This window comes from Triturus cristatus, chromosome 6, assembly GCF_964204655.1.
Source record: "Triturus cristatus chromosome 6, aTriCri1.1, whole genome shotgun sequence".
Taxonomy (NCBI): domain Eukaryota; kingdom Metazoa; phylum Chordata; class Amphibia; order Caudata; family Salamandridae; genus Triturus; species Triturus cristatus.
Window position 1 is genome coordinate 1,773,761,523 of NC_140589.1, and position 15,161 is coordinate 1,773,776,683.

The window sequence follows — 15,161 nt, forward strand, 5'->3', positions numbered from 1 at the left end:
GCTTAAACCCTACTGGCTTCTTCTCAAGTGAGTTCCCGATTCCACCAAGGTGCCTCCCAGGTCATAGAATCATGGTTTGGCATCGGTTGAGTTCCTCTTGGAAGTAAAAGGAGAGATCCAGACATTTTGGGCTCTTTGCGAACAAGAAAGGGCCTGTTCACGCCAAGATCGTGCCATCTGAGCTGACTGTCAACGCAAAGTTCTAGTGAACCCGACTGTTCGCGCCACTGCGACAGCTAGTGACGACCAGCTACATGAGCTCTAAACTTCTCTCTACATCATTGACAGCCCAAGGTGACCGTCAACGTGAAGCATCTGCAATGACCGTCCATTACGCCCAGCAGGCTCTTTAAGTGACCACTCAGGACGCTCTCCCTTTCCTCCTCCACAGCGAACTGGACTCTGTCCCTATATCCGGACCGTGTTCCATTCAGTTCAGCCTGAAGTTGTGACTATCACCGGGACTAGCACGACCAGATGACCGCAAGTGGCACTTTGTGCTTTTAGGCTCTATACTTTCCTAAATCTTTAGAATTTAATATCTTGGTATGGGATTTTTCTTATGTTGTGTTTTCACTTTATTACTGTTTGAGCACTGCATAAATACTTTACACATTGCCTTTAAGTTACGACTGACTGCTTTTGTACCAAGCTACCAGAGGATTAAACACATGTTCATTTTGTGACTTTTGTGTGTGTACCCTGACAAGGATTGTGGATGCTGCTTGAGAAGGGCTCACCCCCCCCCCCCCCCACCCACCCCCAACCGACAACCCAATCTCTCGGAGTGAGAATAATCTCAGTATATGCGGTTTTAAGTTTTAGAAAAGTAGCAAACATCCACCACTCGGTGATAGTCAGATGGCAAAGGCTTCTGAATTATGACTAGGTGAACCCAAGCGCAATGGATAGGATACGCTGAATATGAGCTGGGCGTCATCCGCATTCAAAAGATTGCATCTATTCTGTAGATGTTTATCAGTACTTTTGAATGATATTGCCCTGATCAGCCAAATTATCTAGGCTGAGGAAAAAACGCAAACCTGTCATTTGTGGAGAGGGGTTGCAACTAGCGTCCTCACTGCAGTTAACATCCTAGGAGCTGAGGGTCGGCCCAAAGACTGTGATTTTAACTGAAAAGGTTCACCAATTACTAGGCGTCTGCAAATTGAGATATGTAAATACAAAAATTGAGGAGTATGTATGAATGTGATAATTTTAACTCACGTTTTTTCACCTCTTTTGGCTAGAACAAAGAAACACCCAGAATAACATAACTGTGCCAACTTGGGAGATTGGCCTTTCTTCAAAGAAAGATGTAACTGGTAATCAAGATGTTTGGGGTGAGAGCAATACAGGTTTTGGAGGTCAAATATCTGCAGCATGGCTTCTATGAAGTCCTCTGTTTGTTCAGGTTTAACTCCGGCAGCAATAAAGCTTACTTGTTCGACTTGCTGTTTCTCAGGAACCGGAATGCGCTTTCTTGATGACTATGATGGATCTTTGCTAGTCGTAGAGTGGCATTCATGCCGCTACGCGTAATCAGATGTCCAATAAGAAGACGAAGAAGAATTCTTGTCTTTTTTATATTTATAGCTTCCAGAATAGCAAATAGACTCTTCTCTGTGAGGAGAGAGAATCCGAGAAGGGGTCAGACAATCCTGAAATGAAGGTTTGCATGTAGATACTTCTTTTTGGTCAAATGTCATGAAAATCTTGCCCTCATCCCTCAGGACCATCATCTGCATAAGGGATGCTACGTTACAGACCCAATCATCATGTTCATAGCTTAGAAACCACCTATGCTGTGATTGTGAGCTGGCTCAGATATGTGCCTCTTGCCTACAGAGCAAGATTTGCAGTCAGGAGATTCTGAAGCCAACATTCTCCTAAATTTGGTAAAACTTTTGAGAAATAATCATTAGCAAACCCAATTGGTCTCGAGATTTGGCTCTCCCAAGGCTTTTACCAATGCTTGTCAGCATCTGCAAAAAGTTTTGAAAAATTGTATTCCCGGTGTTGCACAACAACAAAGAAATTACAAAAGCAACAGTGAAATGACGAATATGTTTGCCACTTCTTCATGTATAAGATTGTATGCATAATAACAGGCTCTGAGCGAGCGTGTGCAGGGAAGGGCGGGGTGAGCCCAAGGAGGGAGGGGAAGGAGTGGCATGCACACTTTGCTTCTCCAACCTGGCTCTATTATACAGCAGGGTTGGAGAAACAGCACAGACTCCCTGGCTAAACAGCGCTAACAACGCATGCGAAACAATGCATGGCGTTACAACGACCGCGTTGTTAGTTCGCATACCGTTACAACGCAAGTCGGAACAACGACTTGCGTTGTAAGGGGCAGAAGGTGTTGGATTTCAAATCCAACACCTTCCCTACTGTCCGCACAGACTGAAGTTGGAATAGTAAATTATACTATTCCAACATCCAGCGGCCCTTACAACGCAAGTTGTTGTTCCGACTTGCGTTGTAACGGTGTGCGAACTGGGAGCAGCAGACCACTTTTAAAAGATTTCGCTGCCACTGATTTTAATGCAAAGCAGGCATTTTTCTGCCATTAATTTTTATTTAATGTTCTAATATTAAAGATTTGCGACTAGAAGCAGTAAATTAAAAAATATATAAAACATACAAAAAAGCACAATATTTAGTAAATCAAGGCACAACAGTAAATTGCAGTTGTCAAGCCCTTCCCAAAAAGATTTTTTTTTCAACTTTTTCGGCAGGGTGGGGTGGGAGGGCAATGGTAGAATAGACACCGAGACCAGTGGAAAACTAAATGCAGTTGAGCAGAAAGAGAAACAGGGAGCAAGGGAGGAGGTGAGGTAACAGAGTAGCTATGTTGGGAGAATAAATAACAAAACCTTTTTTTTTTTTTAAAAGAGTGGGATGGTTAGAGGTTATACATTTTTTTGCATTATCTTATGATAAATTAGAAACAGTTTGTCCTATTTGTAATTTAGTAGGTGACCAGCAGAGGTCTAAATAAATATTAGACTTGCTGCCTAGAGAGAAGGCACCAGGTTCAGATGGCCTAACAACTAATGTCTACAAAGTGTACAAGCACATTTTGGTGCCACACCTACTCAAGGTGTATACAGAGGCACTAGATAGGGATGCACTCTCACCCATGATGTGGGAGGCTGTCATTTCCTGCTTAACCAAATCGAGGAAAGACCCTACGAAATGCATGTCAATCTGCTTCGCTCTTTTCTAAACTGCAATAATAAAATACTCTCCAATGTCGTCGCATTTAGGCTCTCCCTATTACTTGAGAGCATAGTCTCACTGGTGCAGTCATGTTTCATTCTATTAGCAGGGGAACTAGGCGGGGATGCCCCCTGTCGCCCCTACTGCTCTTACTGGCAATGGACCTCCATGCAAAACAACTCCTAGAAAAGCTACATAGACATAGAGACTCAACTTTACGAGAGGCCGCTTCCTGCTATCCATATACGCGGACGACATCCTGATGTTTGTCCATGATCTCAAGATAAATTTGTCTCCACTGGTTAGAGAGGTTATCCCTATGGTTGCTACTCTGAGTTAGTGATAAATTGGGAGAAAACAGTTTTTTCCCACTGACAGAGTATGCAGGTGCCGCATAGGGGTGTGATATGGAGTTACACGTTCAGTAGGTGAAAGACTCGGACAGATACCTCAGTGTAATGCTTCATAGGGATAGTCATATACCAGTCTTGGAATTATATTACTTGGTGGCCCAGTGTCACTTTGCTAGATATTGGAATTACATGTACGTATGCCTCAACTTTCTTGTGGGCCAGAGAAATTCCTCTCATGTTGTTGATGCCGGAGCCCTTTAAAATACTACAGCGGGAGGTGGATACAGTAGCTACAGCTGGCTAGGCTGACCTTTATATATAAACAATGGTCCTACTGCTGCACACAGACCAAGCTGGTCACTATGAACTGTCATCATAAGCTACTACATTTCTGATTTCAACACAGGGCATACTTCAATCCAGCTAGACAACATAGAATAGATTTGGTTAGATCTCACATTGCCCCCAGTGTGGGTTGGACTATACAGATTTTTTAGGTCTAAATCTACCAGACAGCACAGCTGTCTGGTTTGCTTATGACTTCTAGAGGACATTCGGAAAGCTTCCCTGGGAATGGATTTCACCCACTGCTTACTATTAGCTTTGTGGTTTGTAACTCACATTTGCTTGCTTTCTATTTGATAGCTTTCTTTGTTTTAGGCTGTCCGGCTTGAGTTCATCTCTCAGGAGAGCATACCTTGTTTACTGTATTCTTCTGCGTACTCATTTTCTGTAAACAGACATTTAAATGTTGCCTTTATCTTGTCACATTTGCCGTGTTAAAAGAAGAGGTCAAATGCCAAGCTCTGGTTTTAGAGGGAGCTTGGTGTTTACTATTCTTTCTTTAACTTCAAAGTGAAAGAATTTATGTGACAATTCTGCTGAGTAGCCATGTGAGAGAAGAGGGTGTAGGATGTTATTTTTTTGTGGCACAAAACTAAAATGAACTGGTCTGATAATTCAGAATATATCGGAATTACAAAAGCAAAAATGAAGCACTTTTGTTTTGTAATTCTGAAGTTTGGTGGAAACAAATATTTGAATACAATCAAAACACATTAACCCCCTCTGTGCTCATGACGGAGCTTCCGTCATGAGCAACGGTGGGCGTGTGCTCATGATGGAACCGCTCCGTCATGGCACCCACCCATGGGGGAAGCGCTGGCGCTTACCCCATGGGCAGCCCATCAGCACCCCCAAGCAGGAATGGCAGCGGAAGAGTTTCCCCTGCCACCCCCGACCCTCCCCCCCCCCCTTGGCGATCCTGTGACGTCAGCACACGCCAACGTCATCAGGAAGCGCTGGACGCCTGGAAACCATTTGTTTCCAGGCGAGGAAGAGGTGAGTTTTGTGCTCCGGTGGGGCATGGGGGGGGGGGGGGGGCAGATCGGTTTGCATTGAGGCATCGGGGGAGAGGAAAGAGTGTTTCCTCTCCCCTGATGTCTCAATGCAAGGCATTCCTGCTGCACGATCGCGCACGGCGTCGCGATCGTGCAGCAGGAATGCCCCCACTAGACACCAGGGATGTGTTTTTTATTTAATAGAAGCGACCCCTTGGGCAAGGGTTGCTTCCTTAGGGGGATAATTAATAGCAAGACTTTTCTGCCCCCTTCCGGGGACACATCGCCTGACTTTTTTGGCGTTTCTGGCCCCAGGGGGGGTAGAAAAGCCCACTAGAGCTAGGGTGAATTTATAAAATTAAAATGGAAGCGACCCCTTGGCCAAGGGTCGCTTCCAGGGCACATATTGTTTTAAAAAGTATATTCGGTCTGTTTATTTGGCCTTTCTGCCCCCAGGGAGTGTTTTAAATTTTAAATGGAAGCGATCCCTTGGGCAAGGGTCGCTTCCTTATGGGCCTGCATTTTTTGGCGTTTCTGGCCCCGGGGGGATGGGGGGGGGAGGGGGGCAGAAAACCCCACTAGACACCAGGGGGTTATTTAAAATTTAAATGGAAGCGACCCCTTGGGCATGGGTCACTTCCAGGGGGCAGATGTTTTTTAGTGTGTGTATTCTGCCCCCCCATGCGGGCAGATCGGCCTGTTATTTTGGCCTTCCTGTCCCCAGGGGGCAGAAAACCCACTAGGCACCAGGGATTTTGTTTTGTGTGTAATGGAAGCGACATGGTTGCTTCCAAGGTGGTAAAATGTGGTTAATGTTTTTTCTGGCCCTCCTGGGGACAGATCTGCCCTTATTTTTAGCCTTTCTGCCCTAGGCGGGAGGGGGGAGGCAGAAAACCCTACTAGGCACCAGGGATTTATTTCTTTTGCAAGGGGTGCACATTTCTGTCTGCTGTTTTCTGCCCACCTGGGGGAAAGATCGGCCTGGCAGACAACCTCACCCGATCCCTTGGGCAAGATCCCCCCCACCCATTTTTCTCAGCCCTATTTGAAGGCCCATCTGGCAGATTGACCAGTTGGGTAGTGAAATAGCGTGTTTTATTGTTAATTGTTTTACTTCTTGTGAATTGCAATTGTAATGCTTTTATTTCTCCCTTTTTGTTCTAGTTCAAGGCTTTTGCTCTTTAGAATGTTCCAGGTTGTGGTTTCGTTATTGGTGGTTCTGCTGTTTGTGTAGTTGCATGTGTTTGGTAAGAGACTTTTTTTGTACACTGTAAATGAGTTTCATTTCTCTGCATGAATGTGTTTTTTGCAAATGGTATAATAATAGCATTTTTTTCAGTTGTTTATGGACGATGTATTTTTGGCAGAGATTGTTGAGCAGACTAATTTTTATGCTGAACAGTTTTTGAGGGACAACAGTGCCAGCCTTAGGCCTCACTCTAGAGCTACCCGGTGGACTCCCATAAATCTGGAAGAGATAAAGAAGTTCTTGGGTTTACTTTTTGATGGGCTTGCTAAGGAAACCATCAATGTCTTCATATTGGTCTACTAGTCCCTTGATGGCAACGGCTATATTAACGGCAGTCATGAGTAGTAATAGGTATTTGCTTCTGCTTCGGATGCTGCATTTTCTTGATAATGGTTTAGCGTTGCTACGAGATCACCCTGAGTGTGACCGTCTTTTTAAGATTCGGCCTGTCATTGATCACTTTGTAGATTGATTTTCTGAGATCTATGCTCCAGGGAAAGAAATAGCAGTGGATGAGTCTTTGGTCTTGTTCAAGGGCCGCTTGGTTTTTAGGCAATACATTCCTAGTAAGAGGGCAAGCTATGGAATTAAGCTGTATATGCTGTGTGACAGTAGGAATGGATATGTCTCTAATTTCAGGGTATACACCGGTAAGGAATCCAGGATTAACCCCCCTGATTGTCCGTCCACTTTTGGAGTGACTGAGAAAATTGGTGGGAACTTGGTAAAGGACTTTTTAACAAAGGTCACCATTTATATGTAGCTAACTTCTACACTGGTGTGTGGTTGTTCAGGGAATTGGCCAAATTGGACAATCCGCTCTAACCGTAAAGGTTTCCCTAAAGAACTAGTTTGTCAAAAGCTTGTGCGGGGATAGTGCAGTGCGTTGCGTTGCGAGGAATTTCTAGCTGTGTATTTTTCAGACAAGAGAGATGATGAAAGCACTTCACCTGGGACTGTTTGGGGTCAGGTTGCTGAAGTGCGCAAACCTGTGTGCATTTTAGACTATAATAGGCACATGGGTGATGTTGATAGAGTAGATCAGAGGCTCTTCATAAGGCTTACTTTTATTTATTTATTTGAGTTTTATATAGCGCTGGCTAGACCCGAAAGTATCAGAGCGCTTTACATAAGGAACAAAAATAGCGCGTTACAAGGTACAATAATTTAAAAATTTGTTGCAAAGTCATTACAAAGTAAGTGCAAAAATCATAGGGGGTGGGAGAGAAGGTACAGGGGGGCAAGAATTGTGTTCTGAGAGAAGGTGAAGGGAGAGGAGGGAACCAGAGGGGGGATGGAGTTAAGGCAGACCAGAAAGAAGGAGAAAAACGTTCGAGGATGGTCAGGGGGAGACCGGATGGAAGGGGGAATGGACAGAGGTCAAACAAGATGGCGTGTCCGGGTCGTGGGTATCGGCGGAGACCAACAACAAAATGGCAGGATATACAAAAGTCAAAAATCCAAAATGAAAAACCAGAGAGCAGGATTTAAGTGAGAAGAGCCGGGGGGGGGGGGGGGGGGGACGGGGACACAGCCACAAAACCAACGGCGGGCGGAAGGCTGTAGAAGGCATGCAGAGGCTCAGGACTATGGGGGCATCGATTTTGACAATCCGCAGGGCGTAGATCCCGCACCCCCATACCTGGAAAGGACTCACGGGTCCCAGAAGTCGGAACTGAGGCGAAGCACACCCAAGCAGACGGCCAGTATCGAGGAGGCAGCGAGGCAGCAGCAGGTACTGGGAGAGCAAGCCACCCCTAGATCGGAAGATTGCAAGCGGGAATTCGGGTCCACCGGACCAACAGCGCCGTGGCATTCACCCTCAATACAGCTCATCGCTGCAGGTGATCAAGCGTCAGGGCAGACTGCTACTCCCAACCCAGAGGGCAAGGGGATGGTCCAGAAGAGTGGAATCTCACCCCGATCAATCAGCCGCCATCTGGAGTTTTCCGATAATGCCAGAGCTGCGCCAAGGCTGGTTCAATTGTCAGCAATCCAGTGCGATTTGTTCTGAGGGAGGCAGTAGAGGTAAAAACAGCAGCAGAGGGACGAGGAATGTCATGCCCCAATGTCCCAATGCTTACATTTGGTATACGAAGTAGGCTATCCATCTTTTCCACTTGGCAACCTTTAATGGTTTTGTTGTATTCAAGGATACTTGTCCTGAGTCAAAGATGACTTATACAGCCCTTGTTGTAGTGGAACAGGCAAGTGTTCCTAGAGTTGGAATGGTGGTGGATGTGGCTAGATTGAAAGATCACCACTTTCCTGATCACATTCCTCCCACACCCTCAAAAGACTTTCCCAGTAGGAGATGTAGAGTCTGTTGGCGAAGAGGTACGCTGAAGGAGACTCATATGTACTGCCCCGAGTGGCCTAACCCTGAGCTGTGTGTGCCTGCTTGTTTTAGAGTATACCACACGCAAAATAATTTTTGGGAGCATCCATGGGTGGTAAAGTGAACTGCCTGGTCTCTATTGTTTTATATTTTTTGTTCAGTTTCAAGGTTGGCATTTGGGCAATGTATTTAGTTTCAGATTTTGTGTTAGTAGATTTGTATCTATTTGTAATTTGTTTGTGTTTTCTTTTTTGTATAAAAAAATCCTAAATGTGATGGCGGTGTGTGTAGGCTGGCACTTGGCTGGTGGTGTGCGTGGACTGGAGCTTGGCTGGCGGTGTGCGTGGACTGGCGCTTGGCTGGCAGTGTGCATGGACTGGCGCTTGGCTGGTGGTGTGCCTGGACTGGCGCTTGGCTGGCGGTGTGCGTGGACTGGTGCTTGGCTGGCAGTGTGCGTGGACTGGCGCTTGGCTGGCGGTGTGCCTGGACTGGCGCCTGGCTGGCGGTGTGCGTGGACTGGCGCTTGGCTGGCGGTGTGTGTGGACTGGCGTTTGGCTGGCGGTGTTCGTGGAATGGCGCTTGCATGGTGGTGTGCGTGGACTGGCGCTTGGCTGGCAGTGTGCCTGGACTGGCGCTTGGCTGGCGGTGTGCCTGGACTGGCGCTTGGCTGGCGGTGTGCCTGGACTGGCGCTTTGCTGGCGGTGTACGTGGACTGGCGCTCGTCTGGCAGTGTGCATGTACTGGCCCTTGGCTGGCAGTGTGTGAGTAGTGACTTGCTGCTAGTCACTACACACACTGCTTGCCAAACGCCACTCCACGCAATCCGTGAGCTGGTGTGGTTGCTGGGTCAGGAATGTGGTCGTGTGTAAGTGATGGGCCCTTGAATGGCGCTGTCTGCTGGTGTGAGTGTTTAAATGTGCTGGGCCCGCGTCTGGCGGTGTGAATTGGTTTGTATGTGTCACGCGTATGAAAGGTGTATGAATGGCCTGTAAAGAGGTTGGTGCCTTGTCATGGCTTTACAGCTCACGAGCTGTGAGTCAATGGTTCAGTTTCTCGTCCTTTCAATTATTAACAGTGCATTTCATTTTTGAGAAATCTCTGGTTAATACAACTGTATATACTGAACCAATACTCACCCTCGAGCCAAATCCAACCAGTATGTATGTGTGCTAAGGAATAGGTGGTTGTGCAGAAATATTTGTCTTTTCTGTCTTTCTCAAGCAGGGTGCTCCTTGTCCCTTTTTGCGAATGTTGTAATGTGTTGGTTTCGTGCCTGGTGGTGCGAATAGTCTTGTGTGTATCACGTATGAAAGGTGTGTGAATGGCCTGTAAAGCGGTTGGTCCCTTGACGTGGCTTTACAGGTCACAAGCTGCGAGTCACTGGTTCAGTTTTTTGTCCTTTCAATTATTGACAGTGCATTTCATTTCTGTGAAATCTCTTGTTAATAAAATGTTATATACTGAACCATCACTCGCCCTAGTGCCAAATCCAAACAGTATGTGTGTGCTTGAGGAATAGATGGCTGTGCAGTAATCTTTGTCTTTTTCTGTCTCTCTGCCAAGGTGTATATTTCATCTAAGAAAAACCTACCAACTGTAGATATTGTCATAAACTAAACACCCATGGGAGTACATTGTGATGTCTCTCTTGTGGATCCCAACAAGTTATCTTACCCACAATTTCCTGCAAACCTCAATTTCAATCAATGATACCTCAAGTGTGTGGGTGTCCAATGCAGAATTGGCTAAAATGTATTTTTTTTTTTAATGTAGGGCTCGGTGCTATACCCTTATTCCCGATGTTTTGGGCTCTTCCTAGTCACAGGCCCTTGCCCCACCCACACAAGTGAGGTATAATTTTACTCAGGAGACTCGGGGGAAATCTGTGGGGTATGACATTTGTGCCAGCACGGTGATTGCACACCAAAATATGTGGAAATGTGTTTTTTCAGCTAAATTTGAGGTTTGCATGGCATTCTGGGTAGGACAACACTGGGGGTTCCACGCAAGCCATACCTCATTGGACTCCCCAGGGTGTCTAGATTTTAGAAATGTTTGGGTTTGGTACTTTCCAAAGATGGCCACCGAGCCCGGGGCCAAAAACCCAGGTGCCCCCCCCCCAAAACCAGGTAGTTTTGTTATAGGTAATTTTGAAGTCTCCACAGTACGATTTCGGCCATTTCCTGTTGCAGCCACTATGCCTACCCACACAAGTGAGGTACCATTTTTATCGGGAGACCTGGGGGAACGCTGGGTGGGAGGACATTTCTGGATCCATGCAGATTCCAGAACTTTCTCACACAGAAATTTGAGAAAAAAGTTATTTTTTTTAGCAAAATTTGAGGTTTGCAGGGGATTCTGGGTAGGAGAATGTTGAGGGACCCACGCAAGCCATACCTCACTGGACTCCCCTGGGTGTTTAGTTTCCAGAAATGTGTGGGTTTGGTAGGTTTCCCTAGATGGCCGCCGAGCCCCGGGCCCAAAACTCATGTGACCCCCCTTGCAAAGCCAGGTTGGTTTGTGACAGATAATTTTGATGTCGCCTCAATAGGTTTTGGGCCCTTGCCTGTCGCGGGTCCTTGACTCACCCACGAGAGTGAGGTACCATTTTTATTGGGAGAATGCTGGGTGGGAGGAAATTTGTGGAACCATGCAGATTCCAGAACTTTCCCACACAGAAATTTGAGAAAAAAGTGATTTTTTTCAGCACAATTAGAGGTTTGCTGGGGATTCTGTGTAGGAGAATGTTGGGGGACCCACGCAAGCCATACATCGCTGGACTCCCCCGCGTATCTAGTTTCCAGAAATATGTGGGTTTGGTAGGTTTCCCTAGATGGCCGCAGAGCCCCGGGCCAAAAACTCATGGGAAAAACAGGTTGGTTTGTGATAGGTAATTTTGATGTCGCCTCAATAGGTTTTGAGCCCTTGCCTGTTGCGGGTACTTGACCCACCCACGCAAGTGAGGTACCATTTTTCTCGGAAGACTTTGGGAAATGCGGGGTGGGTGGAATTTTGTGGATCCACGTAGATTCCAGAACTTTCCACCACAGAAATGCGAGGAAAATGTGTTTTTTGGACAGTTTTTTAGGTTTGCAAAGGATTCTGGGTAACAGAACCTGGTGGGAGCCAGTCAAGTCACCCCATCCTGGATTTCCCTGAGTGTCTACTTTTCACAAATGTATAGGTGTGCTAGGTTTTCCTAGGTGCCGGCAGAGCTAGGGTTAAAAAACTACAGCTAGGCACTTTGCAAAAAAAGGGTCATTTTTCACTGTCAAAATGTGGTGTGTCCAGGTTGCGTTTTGGCCCGTTTCCTGTCGCGGGCACTAGGCCTACCCACACAAGTGAGGTACCATTTTTCGCTGAAGACTTTGGGGAACACGGGGTGGGTGGAATTTTGTGGATCCACGCAGATTCTAGAACTTTCCACCACAGAAATGTGAGGGAAAAGTGTTTTTTTTTTTTTGTAAACAAATTTTATTTGTCAAATGCACATTCAGCAGAGCTCTGTAACCCAGAGGCTTCCGCAGCATCAATGGACAAAATCCTGACTTTGACAGTTTTCTCATGAAGTAACAAAAGAGGAATAAAGAAGGGACATGCATATAAAATACAACACAATTAAACAAAATAACAAATAACACCCCCCACCCCACACCCCATCGCACAACCAACCCAGAAAAATCAGCAAGTATGATCGGAGCTACAGTTCTACCCTCGCTATGAAACATGTCCAAAAGACACCATGCCGCCCAATACGCGTATGTTACATGCCCCCCCAGGACAAGGGAGGAAAAGACTACAACCCACAAAATCCCTACGCTGGAGTGGGTCCAATTCCAATCCCCTGTAATCTGCCCAGCGCTTCCAGATTTTATAATGTTTACGCGGGCAGCCCCGTGCTATAAAAATGGGAGCCTCAAGGCCCATACAGAAATCCAGCCCTGCCTTCCACACTGAGACGGAGGGTGCGGCCGTCGCCTTCCAAGCCCTCGCAATGTCGCGCCTGGTAAGGGTAAAGATTAGGAGCATCAGGTGGCGCTTGTAGACATTGCCCCCTATGTCCTCCATAACATGCAGGAGCACTAATTTAGGAGACCGAGGGAGATCCCAACCCAGAACCTCTGAGAGGCATGCCAGTACACCCCACCAAAACCTAGTTAGCGCAGGACAATCCCATATAGTATGCAGCAGAGTCCCTTCTTCATGCAAGCAGAGAAGGCATTTTGGGGATGCCACCAGACCAGCCCTGTACAGTCTGACTCTAGTAAAATACACTCTATGGAGGTATTTAAACTGGATAAGTTGAAGGGCATAGCAATGGCCGCCCCGCGTGGGGAGGCCAGGGCCTCCGTCCAGTCCTCCTCCTCAAGTGAGCCCACATCCTCCTCCCATGCCCCACGGAGACGCTGCAGAGATGGGGAGCAGTGCGTTACCAGGGACTGGTATATTTTTGATATCTTATGGTCCCGCAGGTCCCCCATGAAAACTTTCGCCTCTATCGGACTGAAGTCGGCTAGCTCCCCCAGACCCACCGAAAAGTGGTTTTTTTTGACAATTTTTTATTAGGTTTGCAAGGGATTCTGGGTAACAGAACCTGGTGAGAGCCAGTCAAGTCACCCCATCCTGGATTCCCCTGGGTGTCTAGTTTTCAAAAATGTATAGGTTTGCTAGGCTTCCCTAGGTGCTGGCAGAGCTAGGGTTAAAAAACTACAGCTAGGCACTTTGCAAAAAAAGGGCAATTTTTCACTGTGAAAATGTGGTGTGTCCACGTTGCGTTTGGGCCGTTTCCTGCCGCGGGCACTAGGCCTACCCACACAAGTGAGGTACCATTTTTTTGGAAGACTTTGGGGAACGCAGGGTGGGTAGAATTTTGTGGATCCACGCAGATTCCAGAACTTTCCACCACAGAAATATGAGGGAAATGTGGTTTTTTTTGACAATTGTTTAGGTTTGCAATGGATTCCGGGTAACAGAACCTGGTGAGAGCCAGTCAAGTCACCCCATCCTAGATTCCCCTGGGTGTCTAGTTTTCAAAAATGTATAGGTTTGCTAGGTTTTCCTAGGTGCCAGCAGAGCTAGGGTTCAAAAACTACAGCTAGGCACTTTGCAAAAAAAAGGTTATTTTTCATTGTGAAGTGTTCATGTTGCGTTTTGAGCCATTTCCTGTCGTGAGCACTAGGCCTACCCACACAAGTGAGGTACCATTTTTATTGGGAGACTTAGGGTAACACAGAATTGCAGAGCAACTGTTATTACCTATTGACTTTTGATACATTTCTGCCTTCCAAATGAAAGACAATGTGTAAAAAAGAAGTCATTTTGAAAAATGACCTATAATTCTCATGCTAGTATGGGTAGTCCCAATTTCGGAAATGTGCAAATATCTACTTTTTCTAAACTCTATATGTTGTTCCCATTTCAGAAATGCATAGGTGTCTTTCATACCGATTTTTCCATGTATACATTTTCCCAAAATAATTGCTATATTTCTGGTACATAATAAAAAAAACATTGCAAGACGCTGCTCAGTTATTGGCTCTGGGTTCGTTGTGTTCTTGGTGAACCTACAAGTCCTACTTATCCCCACAACCAGAAAGGTCCAGCGGATGTAACGGTATATTGCTGTCATAATTAGAAGTTACAGGTGAAAACGTTGGCACAAATGGCTGTTTTTTTCAACTAATATTCCTATATTTAACTGTTAGTTTCTATGAAGAAACATTGAAGGATCTACACAAATGACCCCTTACTGAATTCAGAATTTTGTCTGCTTTTCTAAAATGTATAGCTTTCCAGGATCTATTATTGCTTTCATACCCATTTCTACCATTAACTGGAAGGAGGTTGAAAGCACCAAAAATAGGAAAAATATGCTATGTCCCAGAAAAATGCCAAAACTGTGTAAAAAATGTTGGTTTTCTGACAAAAGTCTGCTTGTCCCTGAAAGCTGAGAAGATGGTGATTTGAGCACCACAACCCCTTTTTTTATACCATTTGCAAAGAAACCTTTTTTCCCATTTTTCCCCAAAAAACTAAACATTTGCTGTATTTTGGCTAATTTCTGGGTCCCCTCTAGGGGAATCTACAAACCCTGGGTACCTTTAGAATCCCCATGATGTTGGAAGAAAAGGACGCAAATTTGGCGTGGATAACTTATGTGATCAAAAAGTTACAGGGGCCTAAGCGCGAACTATCCTAAATAGCCAAAAAAAGGCTTAGCATAGAGGGGGGGGGGAAAGGCCTAGCAGAGAAAGGGTTAATACATTAGGTGATGACATTTCCACACATTATTGTTTGAGTGCAGTAAAACTGTATGTATGTGCAAATGTAATGGTCATTTCAAATGAAAATGTGTTGTGAGTAATGGCAGTGCGCTACCACACCATGCATACTCCACACTATGCCACTCCACTTTACAGCACTCTTCAACACTCAATTTCACTCTGTGCCCTTCCACTCTACGCTAAGGTGACCACCCATCCATCATTTTCATGGACTGCTCATAATTTTGCCCTAATGTCCATGATTAATGGTTGAACAGATGGCTTTTGTTCGAATTTCAGCCTTTTAGCTAAAGGACAAAGTTAATTCCGATAATGAGAATTCCCCAGCTGAAGTGGAAGGGAGGGAGACTTCTGTGTTGTGCTCCCAAGGGA